This window comes from Limulus polyphemus, unplaced genomic scaffold, assembly GCF_000517525.1.
Source record: "Limulus polyphemus unplaced genomic scaffold, Limulus_polyphemus-2.1.2 Scaffold1006, whole genome shotgun sequence".
In the NCBI taxonomy this organism is placed as follows: domain Eukaryota; kingdom Metazoa; phylum Arthropoda; class Merostomata; order Xiphosura; family Limulidae; genus Limulus; species Limulus polyphemus.
The window spans coordinates 191172-199979 of NW_013666616.1; the positions used below are offsets into that span (position 1 = coordinate 191172).

The 8808-nt window shown below is 30.9% G+C and overlaps 1 protein-coding gene across 1 annotated transcript in view; it reads left to right on the plus strand.

Annotated features, from left to right (window-relative positions):
* The first annotated feature begins 2928 nt into the window (after window positions 1-2928).
* The window catches only part of LOC106461662 (transmembrane and TPR repeat-containing protein CG4050-like), a 115134-nt gene continuing 109254 nt past the window's right edge, over window positions 2929-8808 (plus strand). Inside the window, exon 1 of the mRNA XM_022388668.1 lies at window positions 2929-3077. The gene's annotated coding sequence lies outside the window, so the exon portion shown is untranslated. The remainder of the gene's footprint in view (window positions 3078-8808) is intronic.

Consider the following 8808-nt stretch of genomic DNA (forward strand, 5'->3'; position numbering starts at 1 on the left):
TAAATTATTTTTACCCAACACCCGCATCTACTTGAATTTTCTTTAAAATCAGTTTTGTTTCTAGAAGTCAGGGAATATTTTGTAAACATTTAACAAGAACCTCCATCTTCGTCTGTGTATACATGTGCACGTATTGCAAGAGAAATTTGAATGAATGCTTTATATAGAGCTATTCATAGATTTTTGATGGTGAAGCTTTATCTTGAAAGTCACTCAAGTTCCTTTAACGTAGATAGCGTAAAATGAGAAGTAGACGTTATTTTTGTACAAAGGGATTTCATGAGAATATGTAAAGTTCTCATGCTCTGAATACCTCCATCCACTTACATTCCTGATAAAACCGACGTAGAGCTTTAGTTGATATCCGATTTAATCTTGTATCCTAAAAGATTGTCATATGCTATCTGACTTATCGTTCCGTGAACAAACAAACAGAGCAAGGCTAAATCGTTTTTGAGTTAATGATTTTTGTAAATGAAAAGTAAACATTTAATTTTAACAATAAATTATTGCCTTTGAATACGATGTGAAAAGTATCTAAATGTGTATGCAAGTTATTGAGCTATGACAGATCCTATCTGGAGCTTCAATCGCTTATCTTATCCAGTTTTATATTGAACAGAAAACATACTAAAACGTACTACATATATATATATATGCCTTATTGTATGCACACACACATACATATATTTGTTGTTTCAAGCTCTCTCTTTAAGATCTATTGTTTCATGACCTAAAATTATTATGTAGTTTTTTACAACGTCATGAGGCCATTAAGAAAAGTTATGAGTATCCTACTTTGTGTACCATTGATTTTTATGAAAATATTTTAAGCATTAATTTATTTTTTTTCACCGGAAAAACATATCGGATAAATATAAAAAAATCGATTAAAAGTTAGTGAACATGCCAAACAACCTAAGAACAGCTTTATGCAATTTTTGTAATGCTTTCGTATAAGTACACCACTAAAACATTTGGACGTTTAAAGAACCTATAATTTGTAGCTTAAACCCTTTGGTATTGTGTTGATGTGAGGAAAAGAATTATTTTATGAACACAAGTTACTGTTAAACTGAGATGTTGTATAAATGGACAGGCAGATGTACATTCCTAGTATTATTGATTCTATTTGCTTTTCACTTTTTACATGTAATAACATTGGAACAAACTACAAAAGATGTTAAGCCTGTATATACATTTTCATTGTTGCTAAACAGAAATATATTTATCGTTGGGCTGTATTTTACAGAATTTATTAAAAATTCAGGAACTAATATATTTTCCTCTTTTTTTTTTCCCGTTATATAAACATTACCCAGTATTACTAGATTTTTATAGTTTTATGATACGTTTCTGAAATAATCAAATTCAAATTGTCTCAAATTTTTCTCCTCTCCCGTATGGTAACTAACTGTCTGTGTTTTTCGAATTACTACAAACAACAATGTTCACGTTATTTTTCATGTTAATTTCGCTGTGTTGTTCATGAACAATTCTCATTTAGTGTCCAAACATTTATACACTTGAATTTCAATCATGTTAATGTTTCAACTTTGTCTATTTTTAAATCACGTGCAAAATAAACACTTTAGAATTCTTCTATAAAGCTATTTCCGCAATAAATTTAAACATGACTTATCTACTAAACTAGTGTTTTATTATCAATGACATTACAGCTGATACAGCTAAAAGATTAGCATTATATATTCAGTGAGACAAGGATTGTTTTAACTACCGAACTATATCTGCACTATATGTAAGAACATTGATCATTCGGTAGTAAATTATTTCTTTTATGATCAGTGAAACAAGCAATAATACTTTTTTATGCATTTACTTCTATGTGTTTAGTGAAACGGAAGAATCCGGTGATTAAAGTTTAAGAGAAAGTTTAGAGACACGGAAGAATGTACATGTTTGGAAACTTCTGTGCCAGAGAAGATTGAAACATCGTCTAAAAACTTCTGAGGTAGATGAAGTCTACAGAAATCTCCAATGAAATTTATCGTGATGTCTTGAACACGCTTTTTTATAAGATTAGTGATAATATTTATAAACATTTAATACTACACTATTATTGAGAATAGTCACAATTTATACACCCAAATATTGATGTAACGACGTGTAATGATAAAACAATTAGAATTTTATTTATCTAAGATATTCAAGTTATAAAAGAGCGCTTGTAACGATTATTATTATTTATCTACTAGTTTACTTTTGGGTAGTGAGTGAGACTAAGATGCTTATTACTTTCACATTGTATGATAAGTGAAAATAGGGTGGTTATTATTCTTTGATCTTATTTTATTTAATCCGTGAGAATACACTGAATGTTTTTAAACTTAACTTTATGTAATCAGGGAGACTAGGATGATTATTATTCTTTAAAATTAGCTTTATTTAACTAGTGAGATTAGTGTGATAGCGTTCATGAACTTATCTTTGAGACTAAGAGTTTATTTATTGATTTGTCTTGTATATTTGGTAGGATTATTAAAAAAATGTTTACAGGTTAATCGTATTTTTAATAAAACAGATGAAAATTGATTCTCCAGAATACTGCTGTACTATTATTGGGAATAGTTCGATTCATATCGATAAGTAAGTAGTGTACTACTCATTCGCTTTCAGTGAGAGGCTTTTTTTCAGTGTGATATATAAAATCAAACCTAAGTTTGATGTTAACTTTAGTAGAGAAAAAATAAAATAACATGAATAACAGTTTAACTAGTAACTCTATCTAAATATGATACTTTTAACTGCAAAATACAACAGGTTTGTTATCTTGCGCATCTCATTTGCTATTTCTGCTTAGCAGCAATACCCAAATCACCACGAGAGGCGCTACAAGCAGGACGTTCTCTGTTTAAAAACACGAGACTCGCGAGCGAAGAGGAACAAACCGGTGTATATGAACGAGTTATTGAGACGCGAAGTTCTTACCATTGGTAAACATCGACAAAGACGGGCTATCAGGCTTTCCATGAACATATAGAAACTAACACTCTAATACTTATTTACAGTGGGAAGAGAAGTCTTGATATCTTATCAACGTTTGGTGTATAAGCAAGGTAAGCATTTACTAAATAAATGATGCCATTCTTTTTAAAGCACTGAGTTTAAGCTGCTTCATTTGAAACTCCTAAAGGGTTATACATACTAGATTATATGCCGTTTAGCGCTTTCTTACATCTCGCTAAGACTTAGTATTCACAAAAATGAGACTTTTTTGAGAACATATATTGCTTATGAAGCGAAAGCAAAACGACTGTGTACTGCAAGCAGAAGTTAGTCTCTTGTTTGAAAATATTCAAAAAGGTTGTTTTAAATGTTGGTTATTCATTTGGCTAAGTTTCTTTCGGATGTTGCAATGTTATACGCTTCTAGTAGATATTATATGTCATGTTTGTTTCAAATGTTAGTTATTCAGTTGGCTAAGTTTCTTTCGGATGTTGCAATGTTATACGCTTCTAGTAGATATTAGATGTCATGTTTGTTTCAAATGTTGGTTATTCAGTTGGCTAAGTTTCTTTCGGATGTTGCAATGTTATACGCTTCTAGCAGATATTAGATGCCATGTTTGTTTCAAATGTTAGTTATTCAGTTGGCTAAGTTTCTTTCGGATGTTGCAATGTTATACGCTTCTAGTAGATATTAGATGTCATGTTTGTTTCAAATGTTGGTTATTCAGTTAGCTAAGTTTCTTTCGGATGTTGCAATGTTATACGCTTCTAGTAGATATTATATGTCATGTTTGTTTCAAATGTTGGTTATTCAGTTGGCTAAATTTCTTTCGGATGTTGCAATGTTATACGCTTCTACTAGATATTATATGTCATGTTTGTTTTAAATGTTGGTTATTCAGTTGGCTAAGTTTCTTTCGGATGTTGCAATGTTATACGCTTCTGGTAAATATTAGATATCATGTTTGTTTTAAATTGCAGTTTTACTTCTCTCTAATGATTGAACACCAAAATAAATTATTGATAGAAATTGATCTTGGTCACAATAACTACAAAGCAGGTGACTAACTATATTTCATGACCACATGTTTACATACATCTTAGTTTCTAATGTTTTATCCCATGCACACACGAGCACGGTGAGCGGAAAAGAAATCAGTTTTCGAAGAGACATTGTAAAGTCGGCAGGTGTCAGACGTACCAACGGAAGCGTGACCCCTGGAGTGACACTACTTGATTGGAATAGAGTAGCTATAATAAATAAAATATAACAAACAATAAACTAGCTATTATAATTTTCTAAAGCATTAGTGAATACAAATTTCAGCTAATGATTCAGATATTACAATTTAATTACGATATGTTATTAAGTGCGCTTGACATTATATCACCTAATTATTACCGTTAGATCATAGAGTTTTTACATGGTTAAAATCCTCGAGAATACTAGTTTTCGACTCGCTCCTCTCGAACCCCTTTCTTAACTGAGCTAAGGAAGGCACGATTTGAAGTAAAGTTGTGTAATTCAATAGTTTTATCAGAGAGAAGGTTCAAGGAAGTAATTCACTAACCTAAACCTAATATTGTTTCATTGCCTTATTAGAAATCAATTTTATTGCTTCTTTTATATCTTTATTTTGATTCTTTAAAGTACGCAGTTAAGTAATAAGACATTTTCTAAAGTTCTAAATCATACAAACTAGACTATTTATGATAAATATTGTAGTGTAGAGTTAAACCAATCCAACACGGGCCTGATCAAACTTGTCGATTAATGATCTGTTTCTGGTTTATAGATTTCAATACACGACTTTGTTAATAACATTTACTTCTTCAAGACGTCCTCCAGAACTTTCAATTACATTAATATCATTTCGAGCATAATTTGGTTTTATCATGTACTATATTCAACCATTAAAATAAATCTAATTATGTAAATGGCTTTTGTTATTCAAAAGCGCTTACAGATTTTGTAAGATTACGCAAATATGCCATTTTACTATGAACGTGTCTAATCATAGCTTATTTGCGTTAGGCAATGCAAAATGCAGTCGAAATAAAAGAAACGCTCTGGGAAATGTGCTTAGGAGCACAATATGTCGTATTTTTTACAGTTTAGGCTCAGCATAATTTTAAAAATTAAGGCGTGTTTTATCAGCGTTTAAATTCGTAAGAGGACGCGTTAATCGCTTTCTCCACTTACTTCATATATCACTGAATTTAAAGAAGATAAATGCGACCAAAATTCTGTGTAAAAAGAGAGATTACTTTCTAAAATCTTAAATTATGAAAATCCTGTTAATAACCTTTCTGAAGGACGAAAAAATGTGAGTTTTTGGTAATCGTTGGAATCATTATTTCGATAAACAGTGAAATACTTGCTTGATTTTGTTTCAAAATCACTTTTACCTTTATCAAAATTGAAAGATTTTGTTACTCTTTATATTGAGTTTATATTCCTTAAAGGCTTAAATATACCTGAAGTCATTAGCTAAATGTTAACTAAATATATTGAAGCTAAGGTAACCAGGATCATTGTAATATAGAAATAAATTAAACGGCATGTAACACTAATCTTATTAGAAGTAAATTAACACGTTTCGGTATCATACCTTGAGACCGCTTTCCATTTGTTAAGCAAGAAATATTAATACTCGCTTTCCTTTTTTTTTCATTAGAAAAGAATATGCTCAAATCATTTTTTACAGCAGAGAAGAATGAAATATGTAATATAATTATGTTATTTCTTTGGTTGCGTGATTCACGTAAATTTATATGAAGAAGGAAAGTAGGGGTTTTTGTAGGGTTTTATTCGACAAATTCTAGAGTTAAAATATTTGATCGTAAGACTACATATGTCTGTCAAGATCAATATTAGTTACAAGAAAAAATTTTTTTATCTAAACACTTCCACTACAAGGGAGGGGGACATTTAACAATGAAAATAAAAAAGGAGAAAGTTGGATATATAAACCAGTAGCATATTTATCAGATTACGCATTCCAAACTTCAAACAACTGGGCAGAGATTTAAAATTAGATTTATAGTTTATACGTATAGGAATAACTTGTGATGAAATATACATTACACAGAAATCAGAAACACTTCATAACTAAATAGGTCGAACCTCCTTTTACAGTGGGTTCATATTTACTTTAAATCCTAAACATGAACTAGCTTCAGATACAACAAAGTGCAGCCTTCCTTCACTGAATATATTGGTATTAATTCCTGCAGTAGATTAAACTCGAAGTGTTTCCTAAAATATGAATATAAACATCAACCCTTTTGTATAAAAGCTATAGTGAATGTTATTGTGTTGAAACAATGACGGGACATAATGGGAACAATAGTGTTTAGACTAAATATTTAAGTTGTGTAACCCAAGTTTTGTAGTGAAGTCAAATGTTTACATAAGGACAGAAACGTGCTGACAAATGTTTGGGGGATTTTCAGGAAAGACAACTTAAAATACGAGACTTTTAGACTACACTAAGTAGTATAAACTGAAACAACAACCACATGATAAGAAACTGCACGAGTATAAAGTAATGCTGTGTATCTAAGTACACATAAATAAATAAAAAATATGTAAACTTAAATGAGTGTAAGTACGGGCGTTAAAAGTTGGTATGACTAACTTTCAGTGTTTGAACTTGCCACACCCCTCAATTTAGCTCTTAAAGATTTTTTATTCTTGTGTAAGGGTTGAGTTTATAAAAATATTCGTTATTGTTATAAAAACTTTCATGTTTTGTATTTTTGTGTGTGTGTGTTTCAAATGCTGATGTTTAAAGTCTAACCTGACGATGATTTTTAGCCACAGTGGTCTTTTGCGCATGCGTTATCTAACTGCACAAGTGCTCTGGCTAGCTCGCTGAACTTTTCCTTCGTGTATATGAGTGAACAGATACGAAAATAACGTGAACAGGTCTTAAGATAGATTTTCGTAAATTGTTCAGTGACGGTGATCAATCTTCGGTTAAGAACAAAAGAACATGACAAACATCTTCCAAAGGTGTCATAATTAACTCTCAATGATTATAAACTGATACAATATTTCACTATACCAATTACCAAATTTCTGCCCCTCCCCCCCAGTGGCACAGCAGCATGTCTGCGGACTTACAACGCTAGAATCCGGGTTTCAATACCAGTGGTAGACAGAGTACAGATAGTCCATTGTGTAGCTTTGTGTTTAATTACAAACAAATCAAATTTCTATTTCTTAGTGTGTCTATGCCTATAGTACATACATTGGAATAATGGATTCAATAGCACAACTCATTTCTGGACAAACTGAGATAGGCAGAGAAAAGTTGAGATACTTCGTTTTTCCCTTTAATTGTAACTATTGTATCTTATTTTTAAATTTCCATTTCAACAGAGATAGTAAAGTGCTCTTATTAGTTTTTATTAATGCTATCTCTTGTTCACTCATACATATAATTCATATAAATATATATAAAAAAGAGTGTTCAGTCTTCGGTTTAAAAGGTTAAAACAGTATACGTATATTTCATAAATACGAATATATATATATATCAATCAGTTTCATAGCATAAGAGTTACTTTTCAGCCTGACTCTGCCCTTATAAATTACCAGCTATCACCTTTAGAAGTGATTGTTGTGTTTGTATACTTATGATGTTGCTAAGTTGAAATACTGCTATCTCATTTTGCATCTCTTATAAAACTGCGAATACCTGTGTATATGTGCGTTCATATAGTTTTGCTTAGCATATCTAGACTAAGGGCAGTAAACACGTTGAATGTGTATATATTAGAAAGGATGTGCCATTCATTCAACATATATCTAGGAAGCTACATACAAAGTCTCCAGCTTATTCTAGTAATAGGACTCTAAGGTGCATGATAATGAACTGGAAAACATATGGTAATGAATAAATATAAATTTACATTTGAAAATATTTGCTTTTGAGAAACCAAGTCTTTCTACAGCTATTATTGCAGTCTATTTCAGTTTATATCTACCAAGAGAAGCCTCTGATATTCCTGCGCTGAATAATGGAAAGGGATCATCTCATATTAGAAGTTTCAGGATAGGGAGCTTATAGTAGTAAAGTATTATCAGTCTCACACGACAATCTGTATGAATAATTTCCAAGGCGTTAAAACTGAGACACTACGTTGTATAGCAGATGTAAGTTTCATTTTAGTCACAGATCTTGAGAAGCTGGGAACTAAATTAACATTATTTATTTGATATAAACATGATGCTTTCTGTTACTGAGATTAGTTTCCTATAATAAATCACATTAACTTTATCTACCTTTCAAGACAAACAAGTGTCTCAGTACAATTAACATCCATGGTGAATGACACTAAATATAAGTAGACAGTTATCCACCAAAGTCATTTCTTTGTAAATTTCATAAACAAAGTAAATTATTTCGACATAAATTTTCCCAGTAAATTTAGATAAAAATGGCGCATACTTTATTACTTATTCTATAATTTACAATTTCTAACGAATTTTTTATCATACATTTATTTTAATATCAACGTTTCTTTAGATTAAGTTTATATTTATAAATATGCATAGCTTATAGTGTTAAATATGTATTGCGAAACTCCTGCCTATTCTCCAAACTTGTAGAAGATTCTCGAGAGTAGGAATCAACAATATATGTATGTATGTAAACGCTTAAATGTAGCTTTGTATTGTTACGGAATCTGAATTTTCAAGAAACTCTCCACACGCCTATAAGTATAACCAACGCGACGTGCCAAAAAAGTATCTATTATTAGTTTGCTATAGTCAGTGTGCTATAAACTTCGGAAGCTAGAACTGTGATTTTTATAACGCTTATCAATC